Source organism: Balaenoptera borealis, assembly GCF_965194805.1.
Source record: "Balaenoptera borealis genome assembly, chromosome: 5".
Lineage (NCBI taxonomy): Eukaryota > Metazoa > Chordata > Mammalia > Artiodactyla > Balaenopteridae > Balaenoptera > Balaenoptera borealis.
The window spans coordinates 10,695,476-10,718,893 of record NC_138862.1 but is presented as its reverse complement, the minus strand read 5'-3'; the positions used below and the strand labels follow the sequence as shown (position 1 = coordinate 10,718,893).

Genomic DNA, 23,418 nt, shown 5'->3' with positions numbered 1-23,418 from the left:
TAGTCATGTACAGCTAGGATGCATTCACTGTTCCAGCAATTACTCTGAAGGGAAGCATCCAGCACCAAGCTGGGGCAGAGGCCTGCCTGGGGAGGCTGCGTTTTAAAGGCCGTTAGGGTCTTGAGGGATCCCGTCCTCGTAGCCGACCGGTGGGCCCAGGAGGTGACAGGCTACCTGCAGGAGGGCAGAAGGGAGCTGTGTGGCCACGTCCCTACCCCTCACTGCCTTGGGGACCCATCCTCTGGACCCGACCGGGAGAGGCTCCCTGGCTTTGTGGTTGGGGCACTGGGAGTCCAGATCGCTGGTTCCTAACACGAGAGCCACCGCCGACTCCGGCGGCTCACCACAGCCCTTTCCCTCTCAGACCTTTGTTTCTTCATTTCTCAAAATGGGGGTGGGTAACCAGACTCACCTGCCTTGCAGGTGTGAGAGTTAATTACTGTTTGTGGAGCAGCTTTGAGAGCCGCAGACGAAAGGCGTTCAGTAAATGCAAAGAGCTATTCCTCGTTGGACTTGCCAGACAGTTCCCAGGGGAAACAGTCCAATCCCAGCCACGAGGCCTCTCCCCTCGGCCAGATCAGTCTGAGCCGGGTCTGGAAAAAGGCTCTGGACTCAGGCACAGTTGTCTCTGAGGCAGGGTTTGGGGACAAGTCACTGGCTTCTAGAAAAGATGGGGGTCTGGATAACACCTCTGATTCTCTGCCAGCACTGACTCCCTAAGTCGGAGGGAGAGTGGCCTTCAGGTCACACAGGGTGCAGGGATCTTGGTTCCAAAAGAAAGGAAGGCACCTTCTGGTCTCTGCTCTCTCCTCCCTCGCAGACAAGTTATTTCCCTGGACTTTGTCAGACAAACATCCATTGCAGACATCTTCCCGTAAAGATTTTCTGTACCCTCACTTTCTGAACCTCTGTCCCCCCGCCCTCATACACACTTTCCAGGCCTGAACTGATTCTACAGATGGGCTGGGTAGATTCCGGTAAGGCCAGGCCATCACGGGCATGTTCAAATTATTCCACGACCACCCTGCTAATTTCTGTCCATTCCTCCATGTCTGTCTCCTGCAACAAAAATCTCAAAACATGGAGGAGGGTAAAAATGGCTCTCTGCTCCCAACCACTCATTCTCCAGCACCCTCGCCCCCTTTGCTAGTTCCCGAAAGGGATGAGCCAGAGATACCCGTCAAGGGCTGGGAAATCTCAGGCAGCTTCTAGCTTGGGACCGAGCCCCCGGCGCAGAAATGAGGACCCTCACTCATAGGAGCCAAATTACTGACGCCTCAAAGCGGGATGCTACCAGCGGGAGGGGCACGGCACCCCTAGCGCTGCCCATAGCTAAAGAAACTTAATTTGATGAACATCCCACCGAGGGCAGCACATGCTCTAAAGAGGACGGTGCAGGCTTGAGAGCCTTGTTCCGTGGCCCAGGGCGTGAGACTGTCAGAGCCCAGCTATGGTCCCGACTGACCGCCGAAGACCGTGTGCCGATGGGGTGGGAGGGGAGCCTACGGGACTCCCCGGGGCGGGGGGGGGGAACAGCCATCTCTCCGACTAAGTAGATACAGTAACAGCCGTCCCTTGGGCAGATCCTATCAAGTAACGGGGCTGAAGCTTTGCCAGGGTCCTTGAAATGCCTCAGGGTGGCAGCAGGCAAGAAAAAAAGAGTGATGTCATCACTGGGACCTCAGGGGCCGTACGATGACTGCCCCTGCCCCGCCCCGGCCCCGTGAGTTGTCGGTGTTGGAGGAAGCTCTGAAGGCCGCCACGTAAGGACAGCTGGCGCACAGCAGGTGCCCGTGAGGCCATCCTGCAGCCCGGCTGCCTCTGAGCGCCCCCCATCCCCCTTCCGGCCCTGTGCTAAACTTTTTACTTCAGCACTGCTGCGGGTTTGTAAAAAGTTAGGATCTTTTGACAAATTCTGTTGTATTATTATTATGAGATTTATTTATCTGTTGTAAAGTCATGGTGCAAATCCATCCCGCCATACTTTCGAGCTCCAGGCTGTAGCCTACACACAAATTTTAGAGTGGCTCAAAGCCCAGCCAAGCAGCCTCTGTGTCTTGTGCTCTCATGTGGCATGTGCCCCAGTGCACCCGTACTGGATTTTACACCAGATACTTTGATTTTAAGCAGCAAACTCGGAAACATGGCGTTCTAATAAAACCAGAAGAAGAGCTCTCATGAATGGGGAAAAAGGGAGTGCAATAAATACCGTCTAGGGAATGCTGAACGAGAACACAGAAGACACTGAACTCTTCTTTGGTTTGTGTTGGCTGCAAACATTTCCAAGTTTTGGAAACCTCGTCCCCGAGCTGCCCTGCAGGGAGAAAGGGCCTGGACAAGGGCACGAGGGCAGGGTTTGGGAGTCTGAGAGCTGAGGACTGAGCCGTGGCTCGCCCCTCACTCACCCTGTACTGAGACCAGTAGCGGAAGCCCTCGGAGACTCAGTTTCCCCACCTGTGAGGGGCTTGGGGGGATGAAACGGCATCCGGACTCCAGCGTCGTTAATGCACTATCTGGCTCCTAGTAAGGCTCCTCTCCCCTGTCCCCTCAGAGGAAGAGGCCGTGCCCCTCAGGCCCGAGTGCCCCATACGAGGGGGGAGGGCGGGCACAGCGCACGGAGCCGCCAGGACGAGGCCCGCCTCGGCCGGGGGTGCAGAACGCCCTCAGCCTCTCACCTGGGGAGACATGATGTCACCATCGATGTGAGCACCATTCCCGCGGCACCTGCCCAGACCGCAAAACCAAAGACAAGCCCTTCCGCCCGCCGAGCACCGGCCTCGCTCAGCGGGAGCACCTGCCACCCTGCCCTGCGGAAGGCGCCCGCCAGCCGCTGCTCGGAAACCAGAGAGCTGGGCCTGGGAGACCGAGGATGCGCGGTTCTTCACCTTCGGGGCTGCGATTCAGGTTGAACGGCAACCGCTCGCGCTCTAAGAGCTTCTGTCCACACTCCCAGCCTGAAGAACGTTCTGCCCAGGGAAGTGCGGTGACGCCCAAGCTGGAGCGCCACGCCACTAACACGGGCTCGCCGGCCAAGGCAGCGGCTGCCTCTGGTTCTCCTGTCCTCCCCACCTGTCCGCACTGGTCTGTCCCAGCTTCCCCGTCCTGACCCGTCCCAGCTTCCCCGTCCTGACGCACACGCTCCTGGTTTTCCTTTCCCGCACAGCAGGCCCGGGCTCCTGGGACTCCCAGCAGCAGGACCAGGAGGCCAGACCCCCGGGGGCATCACCCGTCCGCATCCCTCTAGCAGCCTTTCTCGGGGGGCGTGAACACGCTGCGCCTGCCTCGAGGGGGCAGCCAGCCCTGTATGGTTCCTGGCCGTCCCTTCACCCCCAACACGCGGCACGTCCACGAAGCTCTGGGAAGGTCTCTGGATGTGCAGAGCAATGGATTTCTCCCTCTAAAAGGGCACTGCCATCCCAGCTGGCCCCGACCCTTTTCTCCTCCCACTCTGCTGTGCCTGAAGTAATGACACATTGAGACAGCCTATTCTCTTCACGTAAGGAGGGCCCTTGCCCCCGACGCTGGAGACAGAAGACGCTGCGATTCGCAGACTCCCATCTTTTCGGTTGGGAGATGGCGGGACCAGCAGTCCTGAGCCCAGTGTCCTGCTTCATTCCTAGAACGTGACACCCTACAGCACCGCCAGCTCTGGTTCACTTTTTGTGAACATCTTTTTGGAGGAGTAGTGTTTACTATACGTCTTAAACGCAAGGCTTCTCCATACATAAAAAGCCCCCAAGGAATGGCTCCGTTATGCTTCTGTTTTTTGAAAATCGGTGACTACTTGGATATTTGCCGTCGGAGCAGCTGGGAGGAAGAGGCCAGCTGCGTGGCCGCTGGGTGGCGGGTTCCTGTGCCAGGATAACGGGGCGTCTCTGGCTCGCGAGCTGGGGGGATCGCTATCGGCTTCCCCTGTGCCTCCTGCCCCTCCTGCGGCCTCCCCCCACCTCCCTGCGAGATCCGCACAAGAGGAATCGGCGCACCGAAGTCTGCAGCCATTTTTCACACCCCAAAGAACTGACCTTGACGCGAACTAATTGGGACGGCGACAGATTAATAGCACAGGTTGCTGAGGTGGAGTTTTGCGGCATCAAGGAGGCCTTTGAAGATAAGAGCCGCGTGTACTTTCATAAGCTCATCCCTGGTGCTCTGAACAAAGAACGCAAGCTAATAAAGTCAGATTCATCTGGGGGCAATCTACACTCACAGGGGAACATCACCCCAAACTCTGATTCAGAAAGGCAAATGGAAATCTGCCGGAATTCTTTTAAACTCCAACACAGACCTCGATTTAAAAACGGGCGCGTGCACACACACACACACACACACACACACACACACACACACAAAACTCTTGGTAATAAGCAGACCTCTGATGATCTAAAGATCCACAGCTTCATGTACTGACTCAGAGAAAGTAAATGGCATTTCAAATACAACCTTCATACTTTAATAGATGAGGTCACCCTGGGAAAGATGATACTGTGAGCCCAGCAGTGGGAAACCTCCCTCCAGAGAACCGCTTTGATTTACAAGGTCAAGGAAGGCTTTCTCAGAGAAGCAGTAGGTTTTTAGTGACTTGGACTAAAATGAAGACTTTTTTAAAATTAAAAGCTTAGTTTGAGAGAGCAGACAATTAGAAACTCTTGCTCAGCAATAGGGACGACCCCGGAGAACAGGGATCCTAGCAGCCTGCAGAAGTCAAGAGTCAGCACTGATTTGCTGATGAGGATAGAGGCCCAAGGGGCTGCCATTTGTGACCGACATTGACATCCTGTGTGGACCGACTGAACCCTTGTGAATTTCCCAGATGGGTCTCAACAAGGGCGGTTTCTCCTTCAGGGGACACTGGACGCTGTCTGCAGATGTTTTTGCTTGTTGCCACTGGGGTAAGGGGATGTTACTGGCATCTCGTGGCTGGAGGCCAGGGGTGGGTTGCTATTAAACATCACCCAGTGCACAGGACGGGCCCCCAACAGCAGGGATGATCCGGCCACAAATGCCAGCGGCGCCTTAGGGAAACCCAGCCCAGGGTAGGCATGTGCAACCCCAGTGTCAAACCATGATGACAAAGCCGGACGCTGTGACTTCCAGAGGTGCCCCCAGACTCAGAGAAATTTAATGCAGCACGTGCCCTGGGCCGAGTACAAGTGAAACTGAGGGGTGTTAAGAGATAAGGGGTGTGGCGGGCACCTTCTGGAGCCCTTCTGGGAACCCAGGGGTGGCCATCCGTCTGCCGTCATGCTGCGGCCAGGACTCTGTCCCCATGCCAGGGTTTGGGACGGCCGCTTTCTCACAGTCTCACGGCCTGGTACCCAGTCTCAGAGCTGGCATGCCGAGCCCCGGGTGAGCCGCACGTGTAAACAACTGACAAGATCGCTCCTGAGCTGACCGTCGGCTTTGCCACCTGGGAAGGGACAGGCTAGCGCTTGCCTCTCCTGAGCTACCCGGGCATGAGTCACATGTAACCAGATAATGATGCAAATCACTGTCAACATTTCTAAGGTTTCATTCCAACATCTCATGGAATGATAGAGCAGAAAGCAACCTCAGAGACTTTTCGAGCCAGCCCCATGTTGGAGAAAGCCGAAGTGTGGCGAGGTGAGATGACTCCCTCTTGTTCCCCACGGCAGGTTAGTGACAGGGCAGGGACAGGCTTTCTGGTTGCTTGTAGAGTGCTGCTTTTACTATATGATGATTGAAGCCATCTCCCCCTCAAACCTAGTTACCGTATACTGACGAAACGAAGAAACTGGTCTAAGCTTCAAAAAAGAAACACACACACACACACACACACACACACACACAGAAGTAATCTCCAAGTACAGTGCCGTTTGGAGGCTGGGGAGGGGTACCTTTTCCTGCTAACAGACCTGGGATTCTGAGCTTTGTGGGGCTGGCTGGGAAGCCCTTACTCCATTTACGTCTCCTTTCCATCCTGAAACTGAGCCCAAACAACCCCAAATCTCAAATAAAAGTTGATATCTGTTGCTGTGAATTCATGAGTAATGCAACTCAAAATTAGGGAGGGAGGGAGGGAGGGAGGGGACCATTCCCGCGCCCCCCACCCCCCGGCTGTATTTTCGGGGGGGGGGGTCGCAAGAGGCGGGAGGCAGGGTCACACTGTCACCCTGGTTCTGCCTTTTCTTCTAATAGCCTTCAACTGCCAAGTGGCTGCAACCAACGTGCTGATTTTAAACCCTTTTATGGAAAGTGCCATACCCTCTTCTGCTCACATCACTTAAAATAATGAGTTAGGCGCAGTTGTATTAGTCTGTCTTTCAAGTGGATTAAATTCACGGGCTCGTTCTCCTGCAGTCTCGCAAGCTTTGGCCTGGCTGTCTGAACGTCCAGATTAGACAGACGAGCACATGCCAGACGGCAATGAAATGCAATTACCTAGGCAAACTTTTGAAGGATTTGAGCCCTGGGGCACAGGCTGTTTACGACAGACTAAAAGCACCGTTTGTACTGAGCAAGACCCGTTGCCTCCGTCTTTTCGAGTTCTCGATCCTGCCTGCCACTGGACTCCAGGCAGGATTTCTAGGGGCCCGATAACATCAGGCTTCTGTCCACACCTCAGCACCTCAGGGTCTTTACTGTGTTTTTCAACAAGAAAATGCAAGTACCAACAAAAGCCTATTATAACATCTCCCTTTGTGTTCACTGACTCTCTCCCATTGGTTTAGTTTTTGGTATTGTGTACCACCCCGAAAAAAGGCAGCGAGAAATCATCCTATAGCTAGTTGCTTGGCTCTGTAACGTCTTTGGAAACGAACAAGCTTTCCAATAAACAAGAACTTCCTGCCATCCTTGAAAAAAATAGCAAACCAGCCTCAACAACACATCCAAAGTACTTTCCCCTCTATTGGAACTGAGGGACCAAGGGAGAGGAGACAAAAGCGGAAGGAAGATTGATAAGGAGGGTGGCAAATGTCTCTCCTGCTGCTGTTCCGCATTCCAGCACTTTGTTCAGATGGAGACCAGCGGGGCCAACACGGATGGGTTGGCGTGGTCCTTCGTCCACCAGCTGAAAACTATCATGTGACCACGAGAAGGGGTCTGGGGGAAGGGGATTAACTGGACTTCTGTAGTCCTGTTAGGCACAGAGTGAAGCCGTCAAGGTGGCGGCAGTGAAAGCTTTCAGTGTTTGGGGACCCGAGGCCCTGAGGCCGGTCAGTGGGTCAGTTTGGGCAAGAGGCTGTGATCAGGGGTGGGAAGATAAGATGGGCAAGCAAGATAAAGAGTGAACTTGGAAGGATGGATTTGAAAAGTGCTGGAACCCAGAGGAATCTAGGGACGCTTCTGGGGAAGGAGGCGACACAGGGACACCTGAACACGGCGGGGAAGGGGGCAGAATGCAGGCACCGGGGGGGGATGGCAGGGAGGTGGGGGGATGGCCTTAGGAGGAAGCAGTGGACAAACAGCTTAGTCCAACTTCGGGGTTCAAATCTGTAATTAAACACGTGAGCCCAGGTTCAGGCATTTGAATGACAGGCCCGGGTGAGCTGTCTCAGGAGCTGAATGATGGCAAGGAAGGCAGGAGAGAGTTTGGCTTGGATGGGGCAGGGACAGCAAAAGGGAAAGGGTAGCTCTCTAGTTAACGGAAGCTGTAGAAGGTAATGAACGGGGGCAGAAGATTAAGAAGCATAGAGACTTCCCAATTTCCTCTTTGTCACAAAAGTGGAGAGAAAGGCCCCAGGGAGGGGTAGGTGTGCTGTCACCCCGGTAGGCCCAGCTGGGCTCCCTCCCCCAGGCTCCCAGCCGGGCTCTGGGAAGCGGAGAAAGGGCAAATCACGAAAGCAAGAAGCAAAAGTACCGAGACATGGTGCTTTGGGAGGAAATTTGGGGCAGGAGATTTTGAAATTGGGATTAAAACCTGCAAATCCTGAAAGCAGGGAACATGCTTCCTCAATGACTTCCCCTGAACCCTTTCCCTGGAGATCCGGACCAGGGTCGTGGGGTCTGGAGACGTGGGAGAGAGTGTTCCTGCCTGCCTGGAACTTCTAGGAGAACTTGTCATCCTCGGAAAACTGTGATTCCGGATGGGGAGGAGGGGGGGCAGGTCGGTGGGGTGCCGTGTTGACCATCTACGAGGCATCCCTCTGGTGGGTTTTGAGGTTTCGATGATCGCGCAGCACGGAGGGATATCTTAGGTGCTCGCTTCCGGGAGCCCATGACGGTTGGAGAAGCAGCAAACCTTCACCCTATCCAGTAACAAGGGACAACGTATGGGGAGGGGAGAAGGCAAAGTGAGAGGTCCCAATAGACGGGTCCAGGAGTAGAGAAGGGGGTTCCGTTTGGTCCTTGGTGGGGACGAAGATGTCCTGAAGGAGATGGGGCAGGATTGGGGAGGTGGAGGGGGTGAGGGGTAGGGGCTTTCTGGGTGGGCCGCCGGCATGGACCAAAGCAGGTGGGCAGGGCTGGCCACAGGTGCTCAGAGCCCAGAAGAACAGGCAGGTAAAAAGACAGCTGCTCACAGCGTCGGGGCCCCAGCTTCCCTTCGGCACGTCTGCTTGCCTTTCGGTCATTTCAGAGCACGGCAGGGTCAGGGAGGAGCACCTCATGACCCAGAGAAGGCAGGGCCTCGGCTGGAGGGGGAGCTAGGAAATCAGTGGCAAAGGTACTCTTTTACTTCTGGACCAGGCCCCCTGTGGCCATCAGACGTGGCCATCTGCTTCCTCCGCCACGTTCCTCCACAGGTGACATGCTTAGATGGGCTTTAGGAGGAGCCTGAGGGGAGGCTGGCCATGCGATCCCGGCCTCCCTGAAGGCCAAGGTCTCAGCAGTGATGCCACCTCCCACTGCACAGGGTCCAAACCCGGGTTGGAGGGGAGCCAGACATCCCCAGATTTTCTGTCACTCATTGCTGTTTACATGCCTCGCTCTGCTGCCCCTGAAAAGTTGTCCTTTGGTCCCTCTGGGGACATTGGCTGATATATATATATATAGATAGATACCAGTTAAAAGTGATTTATGCTAAGAAAATGGCCGGGGCACACACGTCCCCTCGGTTAAGTCCTAGGTCTCAGATCTCCCCTGCTGTGTCTCCGAGGCTGAGGTAACGAGACAGCAGTGGGCCTTAGTGCTGACACAGTAGCTTGCAGGTTAGGAGGATGGGGCTGCCTGTTTCTTGTTGGCAAACAAGCCGAACAGAGGGAGCGCTGGTGCCCACACGCCTCCCAGCTCAGGGAAGAGCCTTGCTAACTGAGCGGGAGGCTGGGAGGGGTTGGCCACCGGAGCCCCCAAGACACGACAGCTCCGCAGGAGAGGAATCACGAGGTGCTCCTGCCTTGGCTCCCCACTGGCAGGGCTTGCAGGAAGGGGGGGTTTTATAACTCTGGGAAACGCCTTTCTGGGCCGTCGCCCTACGGACCTCCACATCATGCATCCCTATGAAAAGAAAGCCATTTCAGGATGGCTTTGACCAACTAATGAGCATTCAGAGCCGCTGGCCTTGAGGGGTGCCAACCCGGACCCAGAAGGGGTCCTGCCCAGTGGTCGCCTCAAGTCAGGGTCTCGGGAGAACTGGATTTGCAAAGGGTCCGCAGACTTAGTGCTGGTGGCTGGCTCTGTCCTCTCTGTTGACGACAAGGGACAGGAGGGCTGAATTGGGACAGAACAGTTTCCTGTTTCGTCAGTGGATAAGGACAGAGCTAAAGACGAAGTCCCCTTCTGCTTTCTACTCCAGTCACTGACACGTCAGCAATGGAAGGGAAAACCAGGAAGAGAAGACCCCATCGGCGTGGGAAGAGTTCAAGTGTCAGCCCCGCTCGCAGGAGCCGTACACCTAGCCCTAGGCACCCGGCTTCCCACTGCCTTGCTCAACCCGCGCGATGACTGAATTTATTCTCCAGCAGGCCCCGAGCTCCTTGTTTTGCAGTAGGAAATTCTCTTTCATAAGAGGGCTACTGTTGGTATTGTTTATTTGTCTTTTTAATTTCCAAAAAATAAGGAAAGATTTATAAGATGGGGGCGAGGGGAGGAGGGAGGAGAGGGCAAGGGAGGCGGCGACCCCAGCATGTCCCAGGTTCGCCTCGGCTTCTCCCGGGCCCCCAGACCCCCCCAACCCCTCCCCGTTCTGAATGTGAAAAGTAAGCAGCGCGAGCTGCCTGGGCTGGAGATGCGTCTAACAAGGCCCGCATTGTCTCAGACAGGTGTGAGATCGGACTTGACTCGGGGCCAACACCTCCAGTCCCAGAGCCAGGTCTGTGAGCCGAAAACATGCACCAACCCACCAGTAATACCAGTGCAGCCAGCCAGAGTCTCAACACTTTAAGGCTTAACACACACAGCGTAAATCAGAGGAGGATGGACCCGCCGACCGGCAGTTTCTTGGGCGGATGCCTGCAGACTGTCTGCAGATCAGACCCTGCCTGTTTGGGTTATTTGAGACTTTTTTTTTTTTTTTGGTAATATAAAGATGAGAAGCTGGGTGGAGCAGCGTGCAGAGGCATCCTGGTGTTTGCCCTATCTTGTTCCAACGGCCCCTTTTTCTCCCTAAGTGCTGTTTTGCAGGGACTGCTCGGGAAGCTTCGCCTTGCTCTCTCCAAATACTAAGAATGTGTTCAAGCTGGGCAGGACGGGCAGAGGGAAGCCGAGCCCTCCAATACAGGTGCCGTCTGTGTGACCTTCAGCAAGTCACTTAACCTCTCTGGGCTTCCAACTTTCTCCATCTAATGAGGCGGCTGGCCATCTCATTCTGGTCTATCTCTGATTCACTCATCTCCAGTGGTCAGAAGTTCAGAGTCATTGTAAGAACTGCCTAACTCAGAGGAAATCATCACCCTTGGGAGAAAATGTACAACTCCACTGAATGCTCTGTTTCTGAGTGGATCAGTTTCTTGGAGCAAGAAAAGGCCCGGCATTGGCCTTCTCCTCTTATCTGTTCCTTAGGAGTGTGTGATCCTCAAAACCCAGAGCTCCAGGCCTCGGGGCAGGTGGTCAGGATGCTCCGAGAGCCCAGCGCCATGTGGGAGGTGAGAAGGAGATGACAGGTCCGCGCTGCTAGTCAGTGCAGGGCCTCAGGGCCCCGTGTCTCCTGTCGACCCTGAATTAAGTTTCATCTAGGAGAGGCCACTACGGAGTCACGGGATCTCAGCCAAGGAAGGGAGCCCGGAAGCCACCCATCAGTGCAGCACCTCAGGGAGAAAGGCATCTGGTCTCCGCTCGTGGGATTCCTGCCACAGTCCTGGGTGGCTCTGGCCCGGGCATTCGTGCCCTTGACCCTGAGTTCACCAGCAAGGGCGTGGCCACCGCGGGGATGCTGGGGTCTGGCCGGGCGCCCTGGCTCTCACTGCCCTGCACCATTCAGGGAGTGAATGGCATGGACTTGACAGCATCCTGACCTGGGACGAGGGGGACTGTCACTCAGCCGGAGGCCCCGACACCCCGTGCCTCGCTCCCGCAGCTGCGGCTGCGGCCCTGGCCCGACTCACCCCACACCTGTTTGCTGGCCTGCTTCTGCCCGCTGGCCTAGGCTGCAAGCAGGCTTTCAAGGCCTGGGCCTGGGGGCGGAATCAGCACGGGGGAGGCATTTACTTCAGATCACACAGGAGGGTGAAACGCGGTTCAAAGAACTCCTTTTGTAGATGGTTCGTTCAAAATGCCTTAGAGGCTGAACTTCCACATCCTCTGAATGTGCCTGATTCATGCAAGTAAGGGGACAGGGCAGGGGTCACCCCTGGCTGCTGCCCACGTGGGCCCTGTGCACAGGGAGTGTCCTGTCAGCCTCCCTGCGGCCGTCTCCCCCCGCCCCACCCCGGAGTAGGGTTGGGGACGCTTGGCGGGGCTGAGAAGGACAGAGGGTGGCCTTGAGACAGGTGTTCTAGCCTTGCCTTTGAAAAAAAAAACCCTACCGCTTCAGTATGAAATTCAACATTGAAAGGATGGAGACACAAGCACGTGATACCGAATCGAACCGTGGGGATCCACCATCTCGTCGAGAAAGATAGGGAGAGGCAGAGCAGGAGTAAACGTCCTAATGTGCCCTCTGTACTGACAGCAGAGCCCACGTTCTGTGCCCCCCCCGCCCCGCAGGCAGAGAGACAGCAGGCCAGTAGGGCGGGCACTGGACCAGGAGCCCCAGGACTTGGGAGTTCAGGTCCTCCTCCAAGTGGGCCAATCACTGATGCTTCCTGGGCCTCAGCACCTCATGAGTGAAATAAAGGGCTTCCAGAAAGACATTTAAGGTCCCTTTCAACTATAAGTTTTCCATTTGCATTTGACCCTGTGGAGAAGTGGGCATGTGCTCTCCTGTTAATTTACCCAAGGAAACTGAACTTGAACAAAGACGACAAGAAGACCACCCTGCCCTTGTCTGCCCCCGGGCTATCATCACTCCTGGAAGTAAGGGGACACGGAAGGTCATTATCACAGAGCCGCTGTGTGGCTCATAGGAGAGGACGGAAGTGCAACTCCCTGGTGAGGCACCAACGCCACCAACAAGAGCACAGCAATAGCAATAATAGTAAAAAGCGTAACACTGACCACTTACTGAGTGTTTAAAGTGTACCGTGCTCTACGTAAAGACTTGACAAAAGTATATCTCAATCCCTGTGATGAGTTCGTGAGGCAGTGAGGGTAAATACCACATGCCAGGCGTCCAGTGCTTCGTGCATATGAACTCATTTCATCCTCACAACTCTCCCGTGAGCTGGGTACCATCATCACCGTGCCTGTTTTACAGATGGGGAACAGCGGTGCAGAGGACTAAAGTAATTCTTGCAAGGTCACCTAATTGGGAAGTGGCCAACCAGGGATTTGAATTCCCATTATTTATATCCACATAGATCTTAGCGTTAATCTGTGGATCCAGATTCTGCTTTCCTCATGTACTGCATTCTGGGGGTTCCCATGTTTTTTCTGATTCCCTTCTGATGCTAAGGTGGGAGGAACAGCTCCATCCCGACTGATGGGATGGATGGACAGAAGGACTGGCGTTCCACCTTGACTTCTGCAGCCCGCTGAGCGCTCCCGTGAGCGACCAGGGAGAAAGTTTGAAAAATAAGAGCAATTCCTTATAGACTCTCTAAGGCGTCTCCGCCCACGGCCCTCCCTGCAAGGCGTGAAAGTATCAAATGAGGAAATCGGGAAGAGATTCTGGAATAAGAATAACAAGATTTCCTCTCCCTTCCACCTGAACTGGCCATCCGTAATTTTGCACTAATTCAATTTTAAAGTCATGCTTTGTAATTTGTGGAAAATCATATTAAACAGAGCCACATCTGGGCAATGGCTTCTCCCATTTAGCAACATATGGTGGCTCAGAAAGCCCAATCACACAGCAAAAATATTTCCAGAAAAAAGAAAGGGGGGCCTCTTAATCAGGGGGCAGAGTGGGAGGCTCTGGGACATCTCTACTGGCTTCCTGAGAATGTTAGCCGTTAATCCCTGAGAGCCGCAGAATTACAGCCTATTAGAGTTAGGGCCACCTTGTTAATGACTTTCATGATCGGTGAGGGCCTGGGCCTCACGTGCCTGCCAGCACCTGAGTGAGCACAGCAGGCAGGACCCTCAGGACCGTGCCACGCACCTCGTGGGTGGCTAGTGGTGGGGATTAAAGGAACCAACAATATCAGTCATTCCAGAAGTGTGAGCCATAATTGTTTTGTTACTGCCTTTAGTCAATGTGAGAACCAGGCAATGTCCTCGTCATTCTGCGGTGGCCCCGGCTCCAATAACAACCCAGGTATAGACCCGATCACAGACATACACTGCAGTTTCAAACCTGGGGGCGGGGGGGAAAGATCTGCACATTTCAAAAGCTTCTGCATTCATCCCAAAGATCGCAGCCCTGTTGGATGACCAACAGAAGCACCGCTTAAAACTCAGGCAACGACGGTGGTTCCACATAGCAGGCAATTTACAACAAAGTACGGATGAAGATTAACAGACCCTGAGAGGAACAGTCCAAATAAACCACTTAATGGGCAGAGATGCCAAGTCGAGCCCTTGAGCTTGTGCTGACTTTTACAGATATTTTAATAACTTTATCATTATATAATTTGCCATCTGATATGGACAGAGAGATGCACTAATGGAGCATGCATGAGTGGCCGCAACAGTGACATAACCCCAGGAGACGTAATAGAACAATCATGCTCTCTTCCTTGTATGACCGACGACTCCAAGAAGCGCAATCACTAGTTGGATTATTTCTTCCTCCCTTTTTACCCCGAGATATTCTTTTGAAACCTGCCAAGCAAGTGTATGTGTGTAGCCCTTCCCAAGACGCATAGCATAAGCTCCCTCGGTCTCGATCTGGCCTTGGGATGCTCAGGTTGCGCGCATAGAGCTGTAGGGCAAAGGGGACTTCTTCTGCAGCAGGAACCAGCAAGTTACGGATCTGGGAGACTTCACTGCCCCAGATGGGTGAGCTGCTGACACCCAGAGTAGTGCTGACTCCCCTGGGCTCCTCAGAGACCTTCCTCACATGCCTTCCCTAGGGACGCTCTGCTCTTACGACGCCTGGGTGGTGACACCCAGACGCCAGGGCGGAAGGACCATAGCGCACCCTCCATCATGCTCCCAGAAGGACCCAAATCTTGTTAGCCAGACTTGATAACGTCGACTTCTGGAGGCTCAGATCCAGTGACACTGGGTGGAAGGACCAATGGTGTGCAGAAATAAGCCCTATTTCAGCCCGTGGTGGCGAGTGTTTTAATGCTCAGGTTTCCCGAGCTGTTAAGTGACCTGAGATGCACAGATCAGAGTCCCCCACTACCTCCTCCGCCCTCTTGTTCACACTTCCCCCAGGTGGGAAAGCAGGGGGTCCCATCTTAAGAAGGAGAATCAACTTTACAAAAGGGACAGTTGACTCTTGCTACTGATTGCAACTGGAGGATGTTTTGACAATCTTGAAATGATACTTGGAATGTTCTTATCCCCAAACCTGACCCTTAGGTGGTGTGAAATCACGGTGGGCCCTTGAGCCTGAGTCTGGAGGAAAGCACTATCTTTTCTGCCCAATGATTCTCTCTCCTACCCATGGCTCATTCGGGGGCTTGGTGCCGCGGTTCTGTTTTCCCTTGAAACATGTTCATTTCTTTTAAACAATAAATGTTATATTCCATGCCATTTGGGAGAGCCTGAATTAGCTAACACTCAATCTGAAGACTTTCCATAGCTTAATAATCAAAAATCAACTGGATAAGAAGTGGTACATTCCTTCCCCCCCGCCCCCCCTATCAATTGTCAGGAGTGCCCAAAGAAACAGAAAATAAACATGATTGGCCAATGTTTGTTTTTAGGGTGCGTTCTATACTATTTTTTTTAAAAATTATTATTATTTTGTTTTATTTACTGTGGCTGGTAACTGAATCTCTAGTATGAAAACATCAAATGTTCTGCCAGAAGGAGATTATGGAAGAAAAGTCTATGCTAGGAAACTGGGTTTGTCAGTGAAGATTTTATTTACAGGAGTTTTGCAATCCGGATCTTTAATCTCCATAACAACTGAGCTGTTCTAGGGCTTTGAAAGCAATTGTTCAATAATAAGAAAGCTCATGTAGGGCTCCGTAGAGAATGGACTTGAGGACATGGGGAGGCGGAAGGGGAAGCTGGGACGAAGTGAGAGTGTGGCATGGACATATATACACTACCAAATGTAAAATAGCTAGCTAGTGGGAAGCAGCCGCATAGCACAGGGAGATCAGCTCGGTGCTCTGTGACCACCTAGAGGGGTGGGATAGGGAGGGTTGGAGGGAGATGCAAGAGGGAAGAGATATGGGGATATATGTATATGTATAGCTGATTCACTTTGCTATAAAGCAGAAACTAACACACCACTGTAAAGCAATTATACTCCAATAAAGATGTTTAAAAAAAAAAAAGGAAAGCTCATGTAGGGCTAAAGCTTGGCAAGTAAAATGTGAAAATATAATACAAATATACACTGCGGTGGCTCTGAACAGTTGATAACCCCCCTGCCTCTCTACATTTTCCCCCTAAGAGTCAGGCTGCAGTGCTCTGAGGGGCAGAGGGAAGTAAGGGAAGATAGACGTAATTACAGTTCCTCAGCATTATTTAAATCATACATGTTGAATTTTAAAGGGCACTAAAATAACTGAATTACAGTGGGCCTGCATTTCTGTTCCATGATGTGAGGAAAAATAATGCAAATGAGGAAAACCAGCTCCCTTTGGAGAACTACAACTGACAAGAAAACACAACGGGTAGTTTTCTCACCAGAGCCTTTTTTTTTTCTCCTTATCAGCGTATATTGTTTGCCCCTCTCTTGGTACAAACTTTTGGTAAACTTTGATACTACTTCACGGCCGCAGTCAAAGTTTTGTTTTTAAATATCCAAATGTGAAAGGCTATCTTCGGGTGATTTGTAAATGTGGGATTATGAGATATGCAAAGTGAATCACCAGCCTTTCGCAATGGGTTTCTGGCCACCAGTGCCTCGCAATAAAGCCATTTTTAACAAGGCAGCTTGTTCAAAACAACAGTGATATGCTGAGCTCCAGGCGATCACATTCTTGAGTCCCACCCAACTGGCTGGCTGTGGTCCCCGTGTCATCTTCTGTCCCTGTGCTTTCTCCCAGCCGCGATGTCATGAGCTTTTGGGGGCCAGGGCAAGAGGCACCCAGGCCTCCTGCTTTTCATGGCTGCCATGACACAGGGGAGAATCTCTTTTCTCTATTAACTGCTGGGCCCTCTGATTCCATCAGCATAGGTGTCTAGAAAATGTTAAGAAATATCTGATCTCATGTAGAAAAAAAAAACATACATTCTCGTGGCTGGAAAGTAAAAGTACCATGATACTGAGTTCCAGTAAATGATGGCCTGAAGTGAGAGTAGCTGGAAGATGTGCTTGATTATGGGTGGCATAGGACACTGAGTTCACAGTTACCTGCCCATCGTATCTGTTCTGGGGGAGTGGACAAGGGAGAGTGATCTCTGGACTCACCTGATACCCTGTATCCATTCCACCTCGGTGTAATGGGTAGAATGGTGGCCCTGCAAAGGTATGTCCACGTTCTGACCCACGGAACTGTGAACGTGACCTGATTTGGAAAAAGGGTCTTTGCAGATGTAATTAAGTGAAGGATCTCAAGATGAGATCATCTGGGTTATCTAGAGGGCGCCTAATTCCAATCACAAGTGTCTTTAGAGACAGAGGGGGAGGTGACACAGAGAAAGAGGCCATGCGAAGATGGAGGCGAAGATTGGAGTGATGCAGCCACAAGCCAAGGGACACTAGGAGCCACCAGAGGTTGCGAGAGACAAGAAAGGATCCTTCCCTGGGAACTTCAAAGGGAGTATGGCACCTTGATTTTGGATCCCGGCCTCCAGAACTGGAAGAGAATAAATTTCTATTGTTTTAAGCCACCGAGTGTGTGGCAATTTGTTATAGCAATCACAGGAAACTGAGAGACATGGTTTGGTGCTACTGATCATAACAGCCCACAGTTACTAAGTGTTACCCATGGGCTGGCTCTCATGCCTACTGCTTCACCTTTCACAGTGGTTCTAGGATCTCCAAGTATAATTATTACTCCCATTCTGCAGATGGGGAAACTGAGGCTTTAAGAGGTTAAGTAACTAGCCAAAAGTCCTACAGTAATACGTGGTGGAGGCCAGTTTTGGGCCAAGGTGGTCTGCCTGTTGAGCCCTCATTCTTAGCCACCAGACTCTGCAATCTTTCTTGGACAAGAGATTTTCAGCTTATCCTTCCTGCTGCTGTACCACTGACATCAAATAAGTGCTCCAACTACAGCTTTGTTAAAAACTTATTCTTCTGAACAAAACCTTTGTGCATTTGTGAGTGTGCGTGTGAGTGTGTGTGTGTGTGTGTTGAGCGTGTGTTGGCCCATAGATCACAAGAACAAGGGAACATTTCAGAAGGTATCAAATCCACGGAAGGAATATTTTATCATTAGGATCAAGCCCTAAAATGAACCCTTCATTCCTCTAATTAGGAAAGATGTCCACAGGCATTAACATGCTCCGGAAAGCATGGTCTGATCACCTTGAACGACATCCATGAAAACACTTGGTCTGAAAACGCGGTCCCGCGAAAATGTGGTTTATGATTACTAGGGTGCTGACAGCTCACCAGGTTGGCGGCTCCTTTGAAGGGCTGGTTTATTAAGTACTTAGCTGAGAGGTGCTTGTAAATACATCACAGGCATCGGGGCAGCGCTGTTCAAGGGAGTTCTGTGTTGGTGACCGTGCCGTCCATAAATAGAGCGCGGAGGAAACGTAAGGCTGGTCGCCATTCTGAGCACCGCTCCGTAAGTCACTCCAGGCAGCGGGTGGAAAGCAAGGGCAGCGGACACGCTGCAGCCAGATCAGACTCAACAAAGGCCACAGGCGGACCAGGAAGCCAAGGCCCGAGGGCCTTTTTTAAAGGAAAAAAACGAAGACTTAGCTTTCTCCCCATCCTCCATCCCCATCTTTTAAATGTCTACGATGCAACTGATTAGCAGGAGCTTTTCAAGCTTTCCTTAAACTTTCTTTATGTGGCATCAGCCCAGAAGACGCAAAACAGTAACTGAGTTCTCAGTTCCTCTAGTTCTAATAACTTGTAACCTCCGCTGGTGAGGAGGAGGGGGCATGCGGCGGCAGCGCCCACCAACCCGCTTACAGCCCACGCGAGAGCTCTTCATTTTGAGTTCATTCCACTGTTTTTCCTCTCTTCCCTGCCCCCCTTCCTTCTTACATTTATTTATTTTTATTTATTCATGGGAACACCCGATTCAGGCTTGTTTTCCGTGTAAGATTCTGATGTCGTAGACCTTGAAAGGCTCTCAAACTCTCCTATACCTAGATAAGAGTTATTTTTAGATCACTCCCTTTTCATGTTCACAGCATGTCTTGTAAGCTGATTTCTAACACCCTGAATATTTTGCTTTGTGTAACCATGACCATTTGTAGATTTACGCAGAAGAATGTCCGGTGTTTGACTGACAGTAGCCTCTACCTCCAAGGTATTCCAACAGCTCCCACCCCTGCCCTCCCACCCACTTTGTTTTTGAACTTCCAGAATTGCTAGAAGGGAGAAGAAGGAGAGAGAGAGACAGAGAAAGAGGAAAGGGAAGGGAAGAGATGTTGTGCATTTTGATATTTTACCCCTGAGGCTGGAAAGGGCATTTATCTCTCCTCCTACAGAAAAGTGAAAAGGTTCTTTTTTTGTTTTTTGTTTTCTTTCGTCAATCCAGCTGATAAAGATTGACATAAGTAATCTGGTACAGCTGAGATTCAGTATCTCAAAAAGCTACACAGACAACAGGCACCAGAAAATGGTGTATCCAAAGTAACTTTAACTTGTAGGGTAACTCACTAGCAAAACAAAATCATTCGGAATACTAAAATTCAGGAGGTGATTTAAGAGGTCAGGGCCCCTCTGGACATACAGAAGTCTTAGAGCAAGGCACCCACACTCCTGCAGGCTGATCAGATCTTGCCGGAGTTTGGAGGTTAAGAAAGCCTTGGTCGGCCTGGGGGTTGAGGACCCCTGCTAAACAGTGTAAGCACTCCACAAAACCTGTTCATGCTTATTTAGTAATCCCTAATACCTTTTTTCATTTAGAAATTTCTAAACTTTAACTTAATAAACGTCCATTTAAAAAAAAAAAAAAAGAAGGCCTTGGTCCCAATGGACCCCACAAGCGAGACTCTTTCACGCAAGAAGGCCAGGCAGTTACCCCAATAAAGTAAACAGAGTGGCTGGGAAGCTCTCTCGCTGCCCACGCATCCTTCCTTCACTCATGCTTAGAGAGTCATTATCCTGAGTTCAGTTCTCTTTTCTCCCCATCTTTAAAAACAAATGCACACATCTCCAAAGGAGAGAATTTATTCAGATGCCCACCACAGAGTCCAGCCCTAAAGTTATTATTATCAACACCTAATGATAATAGAACACAGTCTTTACAGGCCTGCCGAGTGAATGACCAGCCCAGCACTGCTCCTGTCTCCCCTTTGGTGATTGGGATTTTACTTGACACTGGTCAACCCTGTGTCTAATTGATCCTTGATCCAAGAGTGGGAGCCGGGGAGAAACTGCCACCCACCAGGACTGGCTTTGGAGCCAGAAAGGTCTGCGTTTGAGTCCAAGTCCTTCACTTCCAACCTTGGAGATCTGGGCAGTTGTTAACCTCTGAGGTTCAGTTTCTCTGTCTATGAACCACACCACAGGATTGTAGGTATAACACAATGTACACAAAAGGTCTGACTTGTTTCAAAATATGTCATAACTGTTCCAATTAAAGAGTTAAACCTCGTGTCTCGATGTTGACGGCAACACACACAAGAACAAAACTTGGCCTCTTAGTTTCTATGGTTTTGACAGTTTTCTGCACCGGTAGATTTCACCCCATCTCCATTTTCCCAGAAAGGAGGGAGTTACGTAGCTTAAATGTGGTTCATCATCTTTGGTAAATCAGGAGTCAAATTCTTAAAATGACTGGCTCGGGTTGCCTGAAGCCACCTCTAAGGGGGAGGTATGGCTGAACCGGCAGCAGTGCCCTGTTGGTCTAGATTCCGCCCTGGTCCATCTTTGAAAAGGACATGTGTGAGTTTTCTTTCCCGTGACTGTAAAAGAATTCTAAAACTCGGCTGTAGAAGTTCATGATGATGTCCTGACTTGCTTAAACGTGTAGCCACGACAAAATGGCTTTCTGTTCAATTTTAAAGACCTGGTAAAGTAGGAAGTTGAAATTAACCTCAGCCCTTTTATAGCTGAAACCTCAACAAATAAACAGTGGTTTGGTGGCATGGCAACCTGGCCCCCTTTTCCATCTGCACCCTGCTTCAGATCATTTGAGATGTCTATTTTGAGTGATTCTCAAGCCCATCTCATTCTAGATAAATAGAGGCATTATTCTGTATCTGTGATTTCGTACTGAAGGAGTTAAAGGGCCAGGCATGACCCTCTGATGAAGTCGTAGCAAGACAGGGTGTATCAGCCTATCAACTCATGATCTCTCCGAGCCCGTAACTGCCGACAATTCCGCCGGGCTGAAAACATCCACATTGGTACGGCACTGCTGTAAAACTGCTCTGACTACTTTTGGGATGTTTTTCTTCCAACTACTGCTGCCATTTCAAAGCGAGCCATAAACACATGCTGAATTTTTATATAAAGCATCTTCTTAAATATAATATAGAAGCTCTAGCGCTAAGCTGGGAAAATAACCATTTTCCTGTCCATCAAGAACAAAATGAAGGTTCTGGCTGAAAGAGACTTTACTGTTATCCTTGTTAACTTTCTAACTTCAGGGAGAAAAAAATCCCAAGGGTCTACTCAAAACAGGACGAAGGTAAAAAAGCATTTTCTTATGGAAAAAAGAAAGAATAAGGAAAAGTAGATTTACATGAAAATCTCCCAGATACTTATTTTTAAAAATTGTTCCTACAATTTTACAAGTGACACCCTGAACGGCAAATCATATTTTGGAAGGAAAGAACGTCAGCGATGTAGTTAACACATTCTCTCGAGTAGCAACTAAGCCTCCAGGGCACTCTAAAAGCAAGTTATTATTACTTAGATGTTGCAGAAGTAAAAAGTTTTTAAAAGGAACAAGAAACGGGGTTAAACCTGATACTCTGCTAAGCGTACAGTATTCCAAAGAGCTGAGGAATGCCCGTCCATGGCAATGCCTCTGCCTTAGAGCTGCTGGCTGCTGAGGACAAGAATTCAACACCCCACCCTGCCGTTTTCTTTTTGGTAAAGAGAGTATATATCTGACCAGGAGGAAAATCAGATCTGATTCACTCTTCACCAAAACTGAAACCAAGCCGAATTCATGGTGACGATTTCCACTTGCCCCCATGTGGTTGAATTTTCCATTGCCTTTCCAAATGCTTACTATTTTTAGTTCCAATAGCAGTAGAAAAAGGCAAATCCCTTTATCAACCTCGTAGTAGAAATGGCCAGTTATGTCATGAGAGAATAAGAGCACAGAAGTCTCCTCTTAGATGTTACAAATGGAATCCTGAAGATGACATAAATGAATGTAAATGGCCCTAAACACAAGATCCAGCCATCCCCTGGAGAATTTTATTCTATTTAGAAGACAAGTGGCATTTTCCCCTCAAGCCCATCTCTCTCACTTAATGTGCCATTTCATCTAATTTCTCATACACACTTGCATTTTGGAATTAAAAAAAAAATCATTATGTATATTTTGAATAAGTATGCAATGATTAAGCACCAGGAAACCAATGGTTTCATGGGACCTCTTCTTAAATACACCTAAGATGAAACTGTAGATGAGAGGCACCCCCCCAAAATCAAGCTGAGGTTTCTGTTGTCCACAAAAGGGCTAATCTACAGAGAGGCCACTTAACAGCTGTCTGCATAGTATCTTATGGGAGGAGTTCTCTGGGAATTTCCCCTGCAAATAAAAAAAACTTCCCCCCAGAATCATGACTGTGAGAGTGAATGGCATGGGCCATCGGGCTCTGAGGAAGAGGGTGGGTGTGCCTTTAAGAGCCCCACATGTGCTAACCCCAAAAGAAAGCTACGGGCCCGGAAACCCTAAAGGACTTAGGATGCTTGCACATCTCACAATACAACTCAAACAGAGAAAACACCCGGGAAAGCTAATTTCTGCTGTCCCAGAAGGGCAAGGAGCGCTCCCCTTGCTGGCCACCTGCCCTTTCCCCCAGATGTGTTGCTTATCTCTTCCTTCGAGTTAAACAAGCCTGACCCTTTGAGAAAGGAATCTTACTGTGACCCTATCGTACACAGCTGTGTCCTGCACAGCACCGAGAAAACGACTGCCTTTCGGAAATTTGACATGGTATCACAGAGCAAATAATCATTGACGTCAGTGCTTTCTACAGTGTAAATGAACTCTGTGTATTATCTAATTTGGCACAGTGGGTTTTATGCAATTATGGTATTTTACAGTGTTTTTGCAATTGCCAGCTAACCCCACGGTGGGAGGGGGGATAACCCGCCTTCTTTATTGATTGCAGATTTATGAATTGCAATGAATACCCTTGATGGGATGGCGTCCAGACACTCCTCCTATTTCTTTACATTTGCAAAAGGACGTATATTAAATACAAACCCCTCAAATAATCAGTAAGAACTTGAAACATCCTGACCTTCACCTGGCCTGATGTATGTGTGTGTGTGTGTGTGTGTGTGTGTGTGTGTCTTCAAGCCAAGGAGGTAAGAAAATAACCTAGCCAAAGCTAACGCTTAAAAAATTCGAGATCTGATCTACACAGTGATACACATCTGTCCATATCCTCTCTGTACCCTCTGTAGCAGTGCCTTTCAATCTGGGGATCTTGTTACCACGCAGATCAGACTCAGTGGGTCTGGGGCGGGCCCGAGACTCTGCCGCTAACAAGCTCCCAGGCTGCTGGTCCGGGGACCAGCCGTTTCTGAGTGTGGAGAAAGAGCCACAGTTGGCCTGGGTGGGTTCTGCCCGAGGGGGAGGCGGGAAGCGGGCT

The 23,418-nt window shown here is 50.6% G+C and overlaps 1 protein-coding gene across 8 annotated transcripts in view; it reads right to left on the bottom strand.

Moving 5' to 3' along the window:
• Nucleotides 1-23,418, bottom strand: part of RUNX1 (RUNX family transcription factor 1) — a 247,820-nt gene that overhangs the window by 19,502 nt on the left and 204,900 nt on the right. The window lies entirely within an intron of this gene.